The following is a 15,591-nucleotide window of genomic DNA, read 5'->3' as shown; positions in this document are numbered from 1 at the left end:
GCCGGCTACTACGCTGCTACACTAAATGCCAGCGGAGCCAAACAGAGCGGAACTGTCTGCCGGCTACCACGCTGAGTCCTCAGACCAACGGAGCCAAATAGTAGAACCGTCACACACCTGTCTGATATACCACTAACACATGACTGGTGGTGCGTACAGTACATGTAACTGGCGATGTGCTCAACCATAGTGGAGCCAACAATCGCGCAGCATGCAATCATGATGCATGACACTAAGCATAGCAATAAACTGATCAGCATAACCATATCCATATACATAAAATGAGTATCATAATATCGATGGTCAAATACAAAGATCTAAAGTACACAGGTCAGATAGGATATCAAAAACCTAGTCCTGAACATAACAAGCATGGTATGTCACTACCTCACTGAGCATATATATATAATCATATGGATACTAGCATAAAATGCATAACAGGTGAGCAAACAAGCATGTAACGAGTATCCGGTAGTGACGTACCGAAATAAGGACGAACATAATTATTACTAAAGGCTATAACCTACTAGACATATCAACAAGACATATCAAAAGATAAGTCAAGGTACCCGCCTTCCGATGTAGATCGAGCTAATCAACCTCTATGTCGAAGTGCTCGTCTTGAATCCGAATCCTGTAATAAATCATATGGTTTAGCTAAGTTTTATTGTAAACCAAAATAGCTAAACCTAATTCTTCATTTACCCGGAACCCTAATTATTCCATCATTCGATATGATCTATATTAGTATCTGATTCAAGTCCAAATTCCCAGTAGCAAGACTTAGATCAGAACATAATTTAGGTAATCAATGCTTACCCTATCCTCAAGTTTATCCAAAAATCTCCCACCATACTGCAGCCACCCTATCAATAAGCACTTCTTGATCAATTTGACAAGAATTCAAAATGCTAAAATACTATGAATCAGATCTAGGCCCCATATAGAGATCAAATGAATACCATCGTCAGAAATCAAATGGGAAACAGAACAGAGGCACAAATGCTCACCATGTTCTACTTATACTCGCATCCAAATCCTTGTCGATCTCCCTGCACGAACAATGTCGGGAGAAGAGGCACAAGCAAGACAGTGATCGGGTGATTTAGCAGAGTCCGGTAATAGGAGTTGCGACGTACAGAGACGTGACAGAAGATCAAGTCTAGGCTCGGGAAAAGGAAACCTACAACCAGCCAGCACCTCTGTCAGCCTCCGATCAGGTCCACCGTCAGAGGAGGAAGGGAGTCTTCGGCGTCGGTGGTTGTGAACCCAAACTAGGGCACGGAAGTCGGCTGTGATGGTCAGCTCTGGCAGCATAGAGGGAAGAAGGGTTCGGCCGGCGGAAGCTCGCGGCGTCGCGTCGGCCAGAGGAGAGAAAGAGGGTGTCGAGAGGCGCTAGGGCACAGGCGATGCGCTGGCTTCCTGTGGCCGGTGATCGGCGCACGGCTCGGCACGGATGAGGGGGAGAGGAGATCGGCTCTAGGAGGAAGAATGAGAAGAGAAGAATTGGTGCACCGACGCCGGTAGGGCAAAGATCGGCGTCGCAAGGGCTCGGGAGGAAACCGTCGGCACGGGTAAGAGCACGACGTCGGGGAGAAAGAAAAAGAAATAGGAAAAGAAATAGGAAAAGAAAAAGGAAATTAAGAAAATATACATTTCCTCGCTTAAATAGGTAGCCTAAATAGGCTTTTCCCGGGGCCTAGTTTTCATCCCCGTAAACTCGTCCATACGAGTTCCGAAAAATTCCCGAAAAATTTCCAAAAATTCCGGAAAATTCCCTTATTAATATTCGCCTATTTTCGGTATTTTACATGTCAAGTCAGAGCTAAATATTGAGACATTTTGGAGGAAACTAATTCAAGTCTATGTTTAGAATGAAGAATTGTAGAGCACAATGTGTCTATTTATTTTTTCTTATCAACGACTATATTAGAACAGATATATTTTAACGGCTACTTTCCATTAATCGAAATGTACATTAATTGTACATATATTCCAACGAATATATTAATAGAATGATTCTCATGAATTGTGCATTAATTATGGATACTTGTTTGGATGAACCACCCTATTTATTTATTTTTTCTTTATGAATAAAATATTTGAAAAACAAAGAAGCTAGCGTCTCAATCAGGCCAACTAAGAAAACATTAATTAAAAAAGTACAATAATAGAAAATTACATTAATTGAAAAGTACAATAATTACAAATTACAATAAATGGAAATTACATATTCCATCTTTCCCTAATCTCTTGACATAGATGTTCTTAGATGATAAATTGTTCCTCTGTCATTTGTGAAGTGTCCGTTGAAAGGATTGCATATTCCTTTAGTTGAACTTTGGCTAAGGCAACTTTTGCTTTCATCTCGATAGTATTTTCTTTCATCTTCTCAACTTTGAGTTGTTTTTTTCATTTAGCTTCAACCATTTTTATGCTTCTATATTTAGTAAACTTTGCAAATATATTGTCCAAATTTGTTGTCATACCTTCAATGTCTTATTTCATTTTGCTTTTTCCCTTTCTTTTTGTTGCATTCTGGATGAGTTTCTTCTTCATTTAGGTCTACATGTGGACTTGTATCTTGGTTCGATGAGGTGTTGTTTGCCCCTAACTCCGAGGTCATTGTCTTCGTCATGCAAATAAGGTGATCAACGGACTATGGAGTAAACATTGAATAGTCTTTTATGATTTTCCATACATGCTCGAGATTAAATGCAATGCTATTCTTTTCCTAACGATGTTTTTCATATGTAAGCTACAATATGTCTTCATCACTGTGACTGCTACGATACACACTATAAATACTATTGTAATTTGTGTTGAAGCGATATATTTTTTTGTATGGTATTATGCTAGTGTGATCGTATGACACTTGTAATTTATTAGGTGTACCTGGAGGACTATTCTCATTGTAGTAGGTTGCAATACGTCCCCATAAAGCATTCACCTTCTGATCATTGTCGATGATTGGATCATTGTTGATAGTAACAAACGATCTCACTAAAATCTAATCTTAAACCTTACTCCAAGTTGACCGCTTTCTTCTACCTGTAGTGCCAAAATCCGCCTTCTTTAAATTTACGAGTTCAATTGGGGATTCACAGTTAGACAGTTGAGTTTTTGGAACAAAAGTTAGAGTAAAGGGTTCATTTTCCATCGAAGATGTAAAAGACATACCGGTTGCATGTGAATTAGATGGATAATTTTGTGGATATGAATTGTATGGAAAATTTGGTGGATATGTACCATATGGATTTGGTGGGTATGAATTATGTAGATAATTTGGTGGATATTGAAAATATGGATAATTTAGTGGAATTTGTGAATTTTGGGGAGAAACATTTTCTTCCGGCAATTTTTGGTAATTCACAAAATTTTTAAAAAACCCTCGATTATTTTCATCCATTTTGAAGGAAAATAGGAGGAGAAGATTTTTAAAGAGATTTAGGTGTTTGAAAGATTAAAATAAGGTGATGAATATTTATAGATTTAATTTTGATTTTTTAATTAAAATAGTTGTTAACTAGCAGTTGATTTTTAATTTTTAAATATTTAATTTTTATTCTTTTTTATAGAAAAAATATATGTATTAATAAAAAAAATTAAAACCAACCCATGTGGGGGTGGGTCAGCCTTGTGCCCACCCTCACGTACGTAGACAAAGAAAAAAAAACAAAGAAAAATTCAATGAACGCGTTCATTGAAATGAACGAGTTCATTAAAATGGTAGGCCAGCTTTGTTTAAACTTTTCTCTATATTAGATTTATAACACCATATTAATTCATTCATCGTGGATGCTCTTAGGCATCCATAATGAGGTGTTAAATGGATAATATAATGCTCATTTAACACCCCTCTTCATTGTATAATGCCCACTCATAGGAGAGAGAGGGGAAAATGTTAAGACGGATGAATGTTGTCTATCCCTCTGTCATTTTTTTTTGTATTTTTTTAAATAGTAATAAATATATTTAAAAATATTAATATTATTTTTAAAAATAGAAAATTTATTTTTTAAAAAGTAAGATTATTATTAAAAATAATAATAATAATTTAAATATTTTAAAATATATTTATTTAATATGATATAATTTTAAGATGATTGAGTGGACTGTAGGACCCATAAATAATGAAAGTTAATGTTAAAAGGAATCTGGGTGAAAGAAATATGTTGCCATAATGAGTATGTGACAGTGGACCCCATATTTTTTGATAAGGTGGTGAGTGTTATAATGAGAGTGAGTTGTGGATGCTCTAGCATGAGGTCCACTACCACGTACTCATTATAACAACATATCTCTTTAACCCATATTCATTTTAACATTAATACTCATTATTTATAGGTTCCAAAGTCCACTCAATCATCTTAAAATTATATCATATTAAATAAATATATTTTAAAATATTTAAATTATTATTATTATTTTTAATAATAATCTTACTTTTAAAAAATAATTTTAAAATCAAATTATTACCGTTTAAAAAAAGAAAAAAAAATTAAAAAAAGATGGGAGAGGGATGAATGACGTTCATCCCTCTGAATGTCCCCCTCTCTCTCTCTCCCGTATAATGCTCACTCATAATGGAGATGAGTGTTAAATGGACATTAATGCCCATTTATCACTCCATTGTGGGTGCCCTTGGAGTTGAAGTTTATTTGGAGTATATTGTAGTTTGGCTATCAATTTTCATTTTGATAACTCGGTGTTCAATTTTTATAATCCAATTAATTTGGAAGATGGTCGATTCAATTGTATAAAAGTTTTTCATCGATCCTAAAGGTAAATCATGGAAGCATAACATCAAGTTGTCGATATCCAATTCCCACGATTTTTGTCATCCTTGTAAAGATCATCCAACACTGAATCAGTATTCTTCTTGCGAAGACAAACTCATCGATTTTTTCAAACTCATGGACTTTTTTTCCACCCATGAATACTTTGGCCTACGACCGCATAGCCTAAAATTTTCAACTAAATTCAACGTCAAATATGTCTCAGTAGAGAATTGAATCGTGACATTCTAACTTCTAAGAATCCTCGTTATGGCTCGGCTTAAGACATGATATTAAGGCCTCTGCCTAGGGCCTTAATAAAATTAGGGCCCATTATTATTAAAAAAATTTTAAATATATTTATTGATTAAAAATTTAATTCTGGATAGAACAGTCGATTCCATTTTAAGCAGGACTCTTTGATTTCTGTGCACAAATATAACAGTACTCATTTATCAATTCCAATGACAACTTCAATTAATGATATATTAACTATAATTATTATATCCTCCTACGAATTCTATCTTGAGCTACCACCATCTAATATCATTTTCTTTTCATCACATTCTTCTTCTCATATTCTAACTTGTTCTCTCAAGTCTCATCCAAATATTATTTGGAATGAACTCAAATATTATTTGGAAAAAAAGATTATTAGCCATTGTATGAATTTTTTTTCTTCCATTTTTTCTTTTTCAAAGCAAGCAAATTACTATCATCACAAACATGATTTATGCATTTAAAAATCATAAATATGATTCATATATTTTTAAATATTTTTTAAGTGCACTTATCTAATTTATTATATACTTGTTAAGTGCACTTTATTATAGCTACATGCATGATTGTTTATCCTAGGTGTTTATGCAAATTCTTTAGCTGTTTTTACTATCATATAGGGTGGTGTTATTTTACTTGCTTTTAAAACTTTTGTTCTTGACAATATAATGTGGTGCTCTTTTTTATATGTTATTTTCAGGCAAAGTTAATTGCAACAAGTGGTCGCCATAGGGTACGGGCTGCAAACTAATAGAATTGTGGGGACAACTACTTAAAATGTTATGTCTAATATATTTTTAATGTTTCTTTAAAACCTTAGAAAGACGAGCTAATGGGTTGATTTATGTTTCGGAAAAAAAAATGTTAGGATAATGAACTAGTGATATATATTTAATATATTAATTAATCCCTTTCCAGTGGAGAGTCTACCAGTAGTGGGCATTTTCTCTAATGGTTGCAAATTGAAGAATTCTAATTACTCCTTACTCCTAAACTTTTATCTTCCCTTCTATATTAGTTTTGGAATATCAGCAAAATGGTTGCCTCCACCTCCCTCTTCTCTTCTTTTCTTCTTCCGGTTCTTCCTCTATTTTTATCCCTTTTAGTCTCTTCGTCTCAACGTATCCTCGTATCTTCCTCCGCTCCCATTTGCTTCTACTGCTACAATCATTACCTCATTCAGAGAGAGAGAGGTTGGTTATGGATTCTCGCTTTATTGGCTCAATCAGATATTCAGGAAACTGATCTATAGTTCAACAATAATAATATGAGCCTAAATAGTCCTAAATATTAAACTACGACAATCTCTTACAAAGTAGTAAATGCTATCTAGGATGGTGAACCACCTGGTAAAAATCATTTAGAAGAAAAATCACTTAAACTTTATTGTAATTTTTTTCTATTGATGAGACATTGATAAATACTCATTTTTTTGTTTCTAATCAAATGTTAGTTGATACCACAACATCTTCCTGAGGGTGATCCTTCAAAGGAAAGAATTGTTCGAATAATGGGAGATAAAAGATAAATTGAATATGCTAAAGATATGATCAAGGATGCAATGAATCAGATCGGTTCTGCAGCACTATAACTTTTTTTTTTTTTTTTGATAAAGTAGCCTACCTATTATTTGGATTGGTGGACCGGTTAGAGGGGAGTGAATAGTTTGCAAATTAAATTAGCTTTTCTTGCTTCTAGCTTAATAAAGAAACACACATTAATTAATAAAAAAAATAACATAAAAAGAAAGTAGGGAGTCGAAATTTAATTAGTTATAACCTGGGTAGTTATTGATATAAGATAATTCAAAGTACTAAAAGAAACTCCAACAATAGTCGGAGGTGGAGAAACTCCCTACAACAGTTGAACGTGTTGGTGTAGATTGCATTAAAAGTCAGGTTTTAATATATGACAAATAGGTTAAAGTTAGATGTGTTGTTTGTCTAACCTTTTACCAAGTGTGCAGGACTTGATGGGTCTAGAGGATCGAAACATCATGCTGAAGTCCAGCTAAGTTGATAGCTGACAGGAAGTCCAGATTGGTTGAGATCTAGTAGAAGGAAGTCCAGTTAGGTTGAAAACTAGTTGAAGTCAAAATTGGTTGAAATTTGACAGGAAGTCTTGGCAGGTCAAGAAACTTGACATCAAGGAAGTATGCAATTGGTAAATGAGGTAAGTCACTAAAGGAGAGAGATCCAGTGAGGACGAGTCCCGGTGGGACTATAGGCGCAGTCCAGCTTACAACCATTTGCGAAGTCTAAGGGAGACCATGACTAGATCCTAGTCTTAGGAAGACAAGATCTAAGTCTTAAATTAATCATACTCTTAATGTGCTAACTTTGTTTTACACGATAGTTTTGTTTGCCTGGACTAACTCTTTTCTACAGGAAAGAGAAATGCAAGAAAGAGTGGGCTGGGCACCCGGAGTTGATTCAGGAGCTTGTACTAGTTTCAATGAGGGCCGAGCAGGTGTTTGGCTGGCACCCGGGCGGTCTGGCAGCCCCGAGTTGCACTAGGCACCCGGACTAACAAAACTCATCTAGAAGTTGAGTTGGAGTGCGATAACTGTCGAACCCATGACAACGGCCTAGGCGCCCAGGTGGATAAACTTCAGAGATGAAGTTTCAGGCACTTGGAAGGGATCTGGACGCCTGGAGTCTACTGACATGGACACCGTGCTGATTTGCTTCGATAATGACTCTTCTGACATGGTCGCCCTTCCCTGGTGCTTGGATTGAATCCAAGTGCCTGGTATGGTCAACTCAGAAGTTGATCGTTCCTCATTCTGATCGCTTGGGTGATGCTCTAAACATCCAGAATTGAGCTCACCTGAACTCAACATCATCCGTCTCCTCAAGCAGGCTTCCTCCCAGTTTCTCATGCCTCGGATGACCTCGCGCGCCCTTTTCACTCCACCGGTGCGCTTTTCCATAGCTCCTTGTCTCTCGGATGCATCAAGCCCGTCAACTCCCTTCTTATGCCATCATTCTCTCTAGCTACATCTTTCACTCGACTTCTTGTGTTCCTAAGTTCTTGCACATTTAGACATAAGACATCAAAACACACATGACCTAACTTAACTCGGTTGATCAATATCTAAACTCACATAGGGTACTTATACTTCACTATAAAAAAAGGTGACTTTCCACAGCTCACAATCAATGACGCACAGTTAAAGCACGCCGTTAATAATAGTTTTTAAGGCTCACCCAATTATGTGCGTTGCGGATAATATAATATTTATACAAATGATGGTGTGCAAAAAAAGTATGTTGTCAATAAATTTGTTTACGGTGTGCAGAGTGCGCTGTTAAAATTTAATATGAATGGCATGTAGAGCATGTTGTTAATAATTGTTATACATATATAACCGACGGCATGAAAAAATGCACGCTGCCAATAAATATTATAAAATTATAATAGCGTGTAATGTGCGCTGTTAATAGTCTTTTTCGCCAAAACTTTTTACGTGGAAATCCTCCCATAATTATTTTTCACTTACTCCTCGCGCTGCGTACCAAACTCACGCAAAACCAAGTTGTGCGCACCTCTCTCTCATGCAAAAAACCTAAAGTCGTGCGACCTCTCTCCCACGAACTCCTCCACTGAAGCCCTCTTCGCCAAAGCCTTATACCCTAAGCCCTCTCCGGCTAAGCCCTCTTCGCCGAAGCCCTCCACTGACTTGAACATCTTCGTTAAGATCTTTCTCAGGTTAGATTTCTTTTATTTGCTTTTATTTTTCATGTGTTACGTTGTCATTGAAAGTGCTCCGCTCCCCAAACCATAGCATAGAGAGTCCTCTGGTTTCTGATTTCCTAGAAAGCATAGTATTCAATTGTGTCCCTAAAGGATATATTGAATGGTAACTGAAGGGATTTCAGTTCATGGTTGTGCTAACCTTTATATTCTTCTATGTAGAGGAGGGGCCGGGGTTTTGTGGAGGATTGATTTTGTAGCATTCGTTGAGTTTGTTGGAAAGTAAGCTTATGTGTGGTCTGGTATTTTCACTGGCATTCTGTATCTGGTTTTGAGATGCAAGAATATTTCTAGTTTTTCAAGAATACAGATACGAATACAACTGAAGTTCTTTCTATGTAGTAATGTTAAATGCAAAAAAAAAAAAAAGTGACTTTTTTCCTTCAAACTTACTAAACTGTAAATGCCAATTGACTCTTTAGTTTCAGAAGATTGCATAATTGCCTTCTTGTACTCTTTTGTTGAAGCACCATAAACATGAAGTTTAAAGATCTATTTTAGAATACATTGAAGATGGATGCTTGTTGCCCTAACCATTTTTAAGTAATAATATGTAAGTCAGTCTATGCCTATTAGTTTGTTCTCCTTTTGCTATCATTCATTAGGCTGAAAGCTATGTATTGTTTGTTTTATCTTGAAATCTCTAGTTTCATGGAAGTTATTGTTTTAATGTTACACAATGTTATACATAATGAAATCTCTTGTCAGAATTCTTTTTCATACAATGTTTCTTTTTGGTATTATTATTTTTAATTAATTAATTTAATTTGATATTCTATGCACAAGGCTTAAGCTATTTTTACTCCCCTTGTTGTGAGACAGAGACAACTTTTTTAATCCGAAGCTTAGATCATTTATAAAATAGATAAAGAGGGGATACATTTGCCTTCAAAGTTTGTACCCGAGTAGGAAGGAGTTCAAAAATTTCTTACACAAGCAAGGAACTATGTCAAAACATGTGAAGTAATCTTATGTTCTTGTAGACGTAAAAATAAGAAGTATATGAAATTTGACCAACTGTATGAGCACTTAATTATAAGGGGATGGATCCTTCTTATACTTGTTGGGTTTTCTGTGGTGAAAGTTATACTCCATAATTTCAAGGCGAATGTAGTTCAAGAGGAGTTCAGGTAGAGGATGATAAAAGTAGAGAGGAATATCAGTTGTATAGGAATGTCTTTGTGCTGGAATAAGAGGTTGGACACACTATATCTGAGGCAAGAGATTATATGTTTACTGATTTATTAGAAGATGCAAAAACTCCTCTCTTCCCTGGTTATACAACTTACACAGTCTACTAATGACAATAGTTTCAATGAGTTCCTTAAGATCTTAGGTGATATGCTTCCAAAAAAAAACACACTTCCCGAAATTTTTTATTTAGTAAGAAACCTATTGAAACCATTTGATTTAAGATATGAGAAGATTCATGTTTGCCCAAATGATTATTTACTTTTCATTATATTTTTCTAGTTGTTTAGTTTCAGTGATGATTATGTTATATTGTAAATGAGCAAACCATTAATTATATAACATTCAAAAGATGAGAAAAGTGAGAAAAAATACAGCAAAGCAGTTGTAAATGAAATTCAAGTGATATTATATTCTATTTTAAATCTTGGTTTATTTTAATAAAGTACACTTATACATTTCAATCTCTTTATGCTTTTTTGCAGGAAAATATAACTTCTAATAGTCCACTTAATTCATCACAAGATTTGTATGGTAAAGAGGGAATTGCCAATGACAAAATTGATAAGAAAAAGAGATGTGGTTCATCAAAGTTGATTTTAATAGTAATCAACAAAAGCCTAAAGAAGTGTGTAATGAATTCAGACAATCGATCGGAGATAATTCAGTGAAGTACACTTCTTTCTTAGGTTACATGATTAAAGAATTTGTGTCATATACATTAGATGGATAGAAAGACGTAGACGAAGAAGTAAAGAATAGGATGTGGAATTGTCTGCATGTATGTCTTTTTCACTAATTTTTTTTTTGTCTGATATTATAACAAAATGTAAATATATTTTCATGCTTCTTAATCTAGATAAATAATGTTGAAGAGTGGGAAAAGAAATTAATCTTTCAAAAGTTGGCTAAATTGTGGTGCGATAGAAAAATCCAAACTACAAATACTTATACGAGAAGCTAATGTTGATCCAGTGGCTTCATGAAATATGCCTTTTAAAGCTTAAATTTATGGATCAAAATCGGTGGGAATTATTTGTAAAAAAGATAATATCATCTGTTTTTCAAGTAAGTATTAATTAACAAATCTTGCTTTTAATGGTTAAACTTTCTTTTGTTATTTTATATACTTCATATACATTATTTAGTTTTACATCCACTTAGATTTATTGTTAGTGTTTCTTTCCTTTTCATGTTTTATCTTTTATATCTTAATTGCTACACTAACAATAATACTAATAACAGTAGATCTAGCAAGATCACATCCAGTTAGAATTCCGAACTATATAAAATTTTAACTCCCACTCCATTATAGATTAACATCAACACTCCTAAAGCAATATGCATCTATAAAACATGGAAAGGTGATCTCAGTTTCATTTCTGCTTATTCCTTACTAATTACAACACGATCGAGAATAGAAATGCATAAAACACTGCTCTAAATTGAAAATACGCCATTAATATTTTCTGCAACATATTCTGAACAAAGCAGTATAATAGAGTCAACTCAGATCAATTTTCAGTGTTTCTGTATTATAGTTCAAATGACAGTTTCAGAAATCCCATTCGATCTCAGATTCCTTAGACAGAGATTGATGGGTCGTTAAAGAAGAGTATACAATTGAGCATCAATCTGCTTTCATGAGGCTTTACTGGAATTAGGAATCTTGGTAACATGGGTAGTGAAGTGTTCAACTAAGCTTCACTCATGAACCAATACAGCATAATACTTTCAGTTAAAATTTTCTTGTTAATGTTGGTCCCTTTGGAGGCCGGCAAGAGGGGACGGGTGAATTGCCCTGCACAAAAAAAATACAACCCTTCTCGGACTTCTTAAACTAATACTTGCATAAATAAATAAGAGCAATAAATTAAAAGAAGAGGCACATGAGTTTACTTGGTTACAACCGGTGAGGTTGTTAATCCAAAGAGAATAAAGCGCAATAGATATCTCCTTTTAGGTGGAGAAGCCTCTTACAACATTCAAGCACAGAAAAATAAGAAGTTAAACTAACAATGAAAGCGTACAAGTATTGTAATCAGAATTCTTTATCTTTTTGATCTTCTTGGACCAAGGCTATATTTATAGCCTTGGTCGGAGCGCTTGGAAGTAGATAAAACTTTATCCCATTTTACATAGATCGTGTTTGATCGCGATCTGGATGAAATCCAGGTCCGGGCGCCCGAATGGTTCCGGGCGCCCAGACCAAGAAAGTCAACAGAGTTGACTTTTTTCGATCCAGGCCCTCTGCTTCGGTTTAGCTCGCCTCGGTCTGGGTCTTCCGCTCCGGCTTTGCTTGCTTGGGTGATCTCGGCCATCCGGAATAGGGCTCACCCGAACCCAACTTCCGGCCTTCTCGAGCAGGCTTCCTCTCCGGCTTCTCGTCCCTCGGAATCGTCGCGTGCTTCCTTCTCGTCCGCCAACGTACTCATCCACAGCTCTTCGTCCCTCGGACGCACCTAGCCCGTTGGCTCTCTCCCGTGTCGACGTTCTCGCTAGCTGCGTCTCTTACTCCCCGAGCAATCTTTCGCTCCGGCTTCTCGTCCCTCGAAAACTCCGCAGGCTTCCTTTTCGTCCGCCGGTGTACTCTTCCGCAGCGCCTCATCCCTCAGACGCACCGAGCCCGTCGGCTCTCTCCCGTGTCGTCCTTCTCGTTAGCTGCGTCTTCCGCTCGACTTCCTGTGCTCCTAAGTTCCTGCACACTTAGACACAGGGTTAAAATACTACAGGATCTAACTTAACTTGTTTGATCACATCAAAACAACCTGAGGTTCAAACAATCTCCCCATTTTTTATGTGAGCAACCCAAGTTAAGGTAGGGTAAACCAACATAAATTTAGAGTAATAAAAAAAGATAAAATTTGTAAAGCCTACCTCCCCCTAGACTTAATATTCCTTTCTTCCCCTTTGATCACATAAAAAACGAGGTTCCTTAAAACGTCTAAGGGTACATTTTCAAGATAAATAAGGGAATTTAAACTCTGAATTTATCAATTTAAAATGACTTGAAAAAAATTGTTAATCTCAAACAGAATTTTTTGTAGTAAAAAAATGTGAAAAGAATAACGCTAGCATACTCTCGAAAGTAAGAAAATTTTAAGTTATTGCCAATTCTTTTCATTGTGATACTTAAATTTCCATTTTAGTCTATTATAATTTCTCAAATTTAAAGCAAAGAATTTTGAACATACATAAAATTTTATTTGTTCCTTTAACATGTCATTTTCTATATTTAGTTTGTCGAAATACATTAACCGTCAAACTGTTGCTTGAGTTTCTTTTAACTCACTATTCTTTGTTAATAGTTTTTTAGGTTTTAATTCGTAAAAATCTTTCGACAATATAATTTCTAATTCGAAAAAATCTTTTGACAATATAATTTCTTATTCGAAAAAATCTTTTGACAATATAACTTTTGCTTCACAAAAATCTTTCGACAATGTTTTGATTGAATTAGTTAATTGGTCAGGACGTGGAGACCATACCTAACTTACCTTGTCGGCTGTTGATTCTCCCTCTGTTGAGTTGTTTTTTCTGAAGATTCTCCTCCTTCATCGATGCTCATCTGGGATGAGCTTTCTGTATCCTCGAGATGGAATTCGGTTGTTAGGACTGTTCCGGCAATTTCCTCGATCTTGGACTCTTTTGACGGTGACTGTGGTCCATCGAGGTGTTGGATTCGGCTTCAACTGGTTCTTCGTAGAGCTTCAAGAACTTTTCCCAAAGTTCTTTTGCACTTTTGTATTTCCGACTCTGTCGAGATCCTTGGCAGGTAATACGCTTAAAAGGCTGGACTCAGCCTTACCATTTGCCATAACATTGTTACGTTGCTCGTCGACCCCACGGGTCATCCGAGATGGTAAGTGGTGGCATGCTTGCCACATGAGGTCGCAGGGTCGAACCGCAGGGCTGTCGGGGCGTAAATCCCTGGACCCTGTGCAACTCACCCCACCACCACTTGCCCTCTCGGCTACCGTGATTTACCTCCCTCGTGATGGCCTGGGGTCGAGTGCGGCGGGGGCGCTGCGGGCGAGCGATTTCGCCTTTTTGCAACATTGTTACGTTACTCGTCAGTCCATTGATGTTCCTCAAGTTCTTCTCCTTCTTTGCTTTTGGGCACTTCAAAATCATATTTCATTGTTAGACACATATTAAAATAAACCTGCATTCGTCGCTTCCAAAAAGCGAACTTCCCCTCAAACGTTGGTGGGTAGATGTTAGTTCCAACCATCTCATTGCTTCAGTCGGCAGTTAGTCCTCCTGAGGCGTCTTTGCTCTGATATTACTTGTTGGTTCCTTTGGAGGTCAGCAAGAGGGGAGGGGTGAATTGCCCTGCACAAAAAAAATACAACCTTTCTCGAACTTCTTAAACTAACACTTACATAAATAAATAAGAGCAATAAACTAAAAGAAGAGGCACAGGAGTTTACTTGGTTACAACCGGAGAGGTTGTTAATCCAAGAAGAATGAAGCGCAATAGATATCTCCTTTCAGGCGGAGAAGCCTCTTACAATATTGAAGTACAGAAAAATAAGAAGCTAAACTAACAATGAAAGTCTACAAGTGTTGTAATTAGAATTGCATGTCTTTTTGAGTTTCTTGGACCAAGGCTATATTTATAGCCTTGGTCGGGGCACCTGGAAGGGTTCCAGGCGTCTGGGAGGGTATACAACTTTATCCCTTTTCGCATAGATTGTGTTTGACCGCGATCTAGATGAAATCTAGGTCCGGGCACTCGGAAGGGTTCCTGGCGCCCAGACCAAGAAAGTCAATAGAGTTGACTTTTTTCGGTCCGGGCCCTCTGCTCCGGTTCAGCTCGCCTCAGTCCGGGTCTTCCACTCCGACTCTGTTTGTTTGGTTGATCTTGGCCATTCGGAATAGGACTCACCCGAACCCAACTTCCGGTCTTCTTGAGCAGGCTTCCGCTCCGGCTTCTTATCCCTCGGAATTGTCGCGTGCTTTCTTCTTGTCCTCCAGCGTACTCATCCGCAGTTCTTCGTCTCTTGGATGCATTGAGCCCATCGTTCTCTCCCGTGCCGACCTTCTCGCTAGCTGCGTCTCTTGCTCCCCAAGCAATCTTCTGCTCCGGCTTCTCGTCCCTCGGAAACTTTACATGCTTTATTCTCGTCCGCCGGTGTACTCGTCGCAGCGCCTCGTCCCTCATATGCACCGAGCCTGTCGGCTCTCTCCCGTGCCGTCCTTCTTCCGTTCGACTTCCTGTGCTTCTAAATTCCTACACACTTAGACACAGGGTTAAAACACCACAGGACCGAACTTAACTTGTTTGATCACATCAAAATAACATGGGATTCCAACAGTTAATGCATGGACCTTAGATTGAACATGTGATGGCGTGATCAAAGAACTTATTATTGTATTTATTTATTTATTATTTTTTTAACGTTAAGACAACCTTTTTTTTACTTCCTTATCATTTAGATTTGTTAAGTTACTAATAAGAAAGCCTAATAGTTACACCAATAAGGTTTATACAACATTTAGATTTCTCCTTCAGATCTTGATTTTTAACTGCAATGCTGCTGTGACAACGGGGAACCTAAAGAAAGATTGGGATTGGTGGTGT

General features: G+C 36.9%; 1 long non-coding RNA gene across 1 annotated transcript; it reads right to left on the bottom strand.

Annotated features, from left to right (window-relative positions):
* Positions 1 to 622: 622 nt before the first annotated feature.
* On the bottom strand, positions 623 to 1,296 carry LOC122000059. Its single transcript, XR_006116912.1, has 4 exons — positions 1,140 to 1,296; positions 1,011 to 1,052; positions 820 to 866; positions 623 to 634 (listed from the first exon to the last, which is right to left on the bottom strand). It is a non-coding gene; the product is annotated as an uncharacterized LOC122000059 (long non-coding RNA).
* Positions 1,297 to 15,591: the final 14,295 nt, after the last annotated feature.

Source organism: Zingiber officinale, chromosome 7A, assembly GCF_018446385.1.
Source record: "Zingiber officinale cultivar Zhangliang chromosome 7A, Zo_v1.1, whole genome shotgun sequence".
Taxonomy (NCBI): domain Eukaryota; kingdom Viridiplantae; phylum Streptophyta; class Magnoliopsida; order Zingiberales; family Zingiberaceae; genus Zingiber; species Zingiber officinale.
The sequence above is the reverse complement of the archived record's forward strand: the minus strand, read 5'-3'. Positions and strand labels throughout refer to the sequence as shown.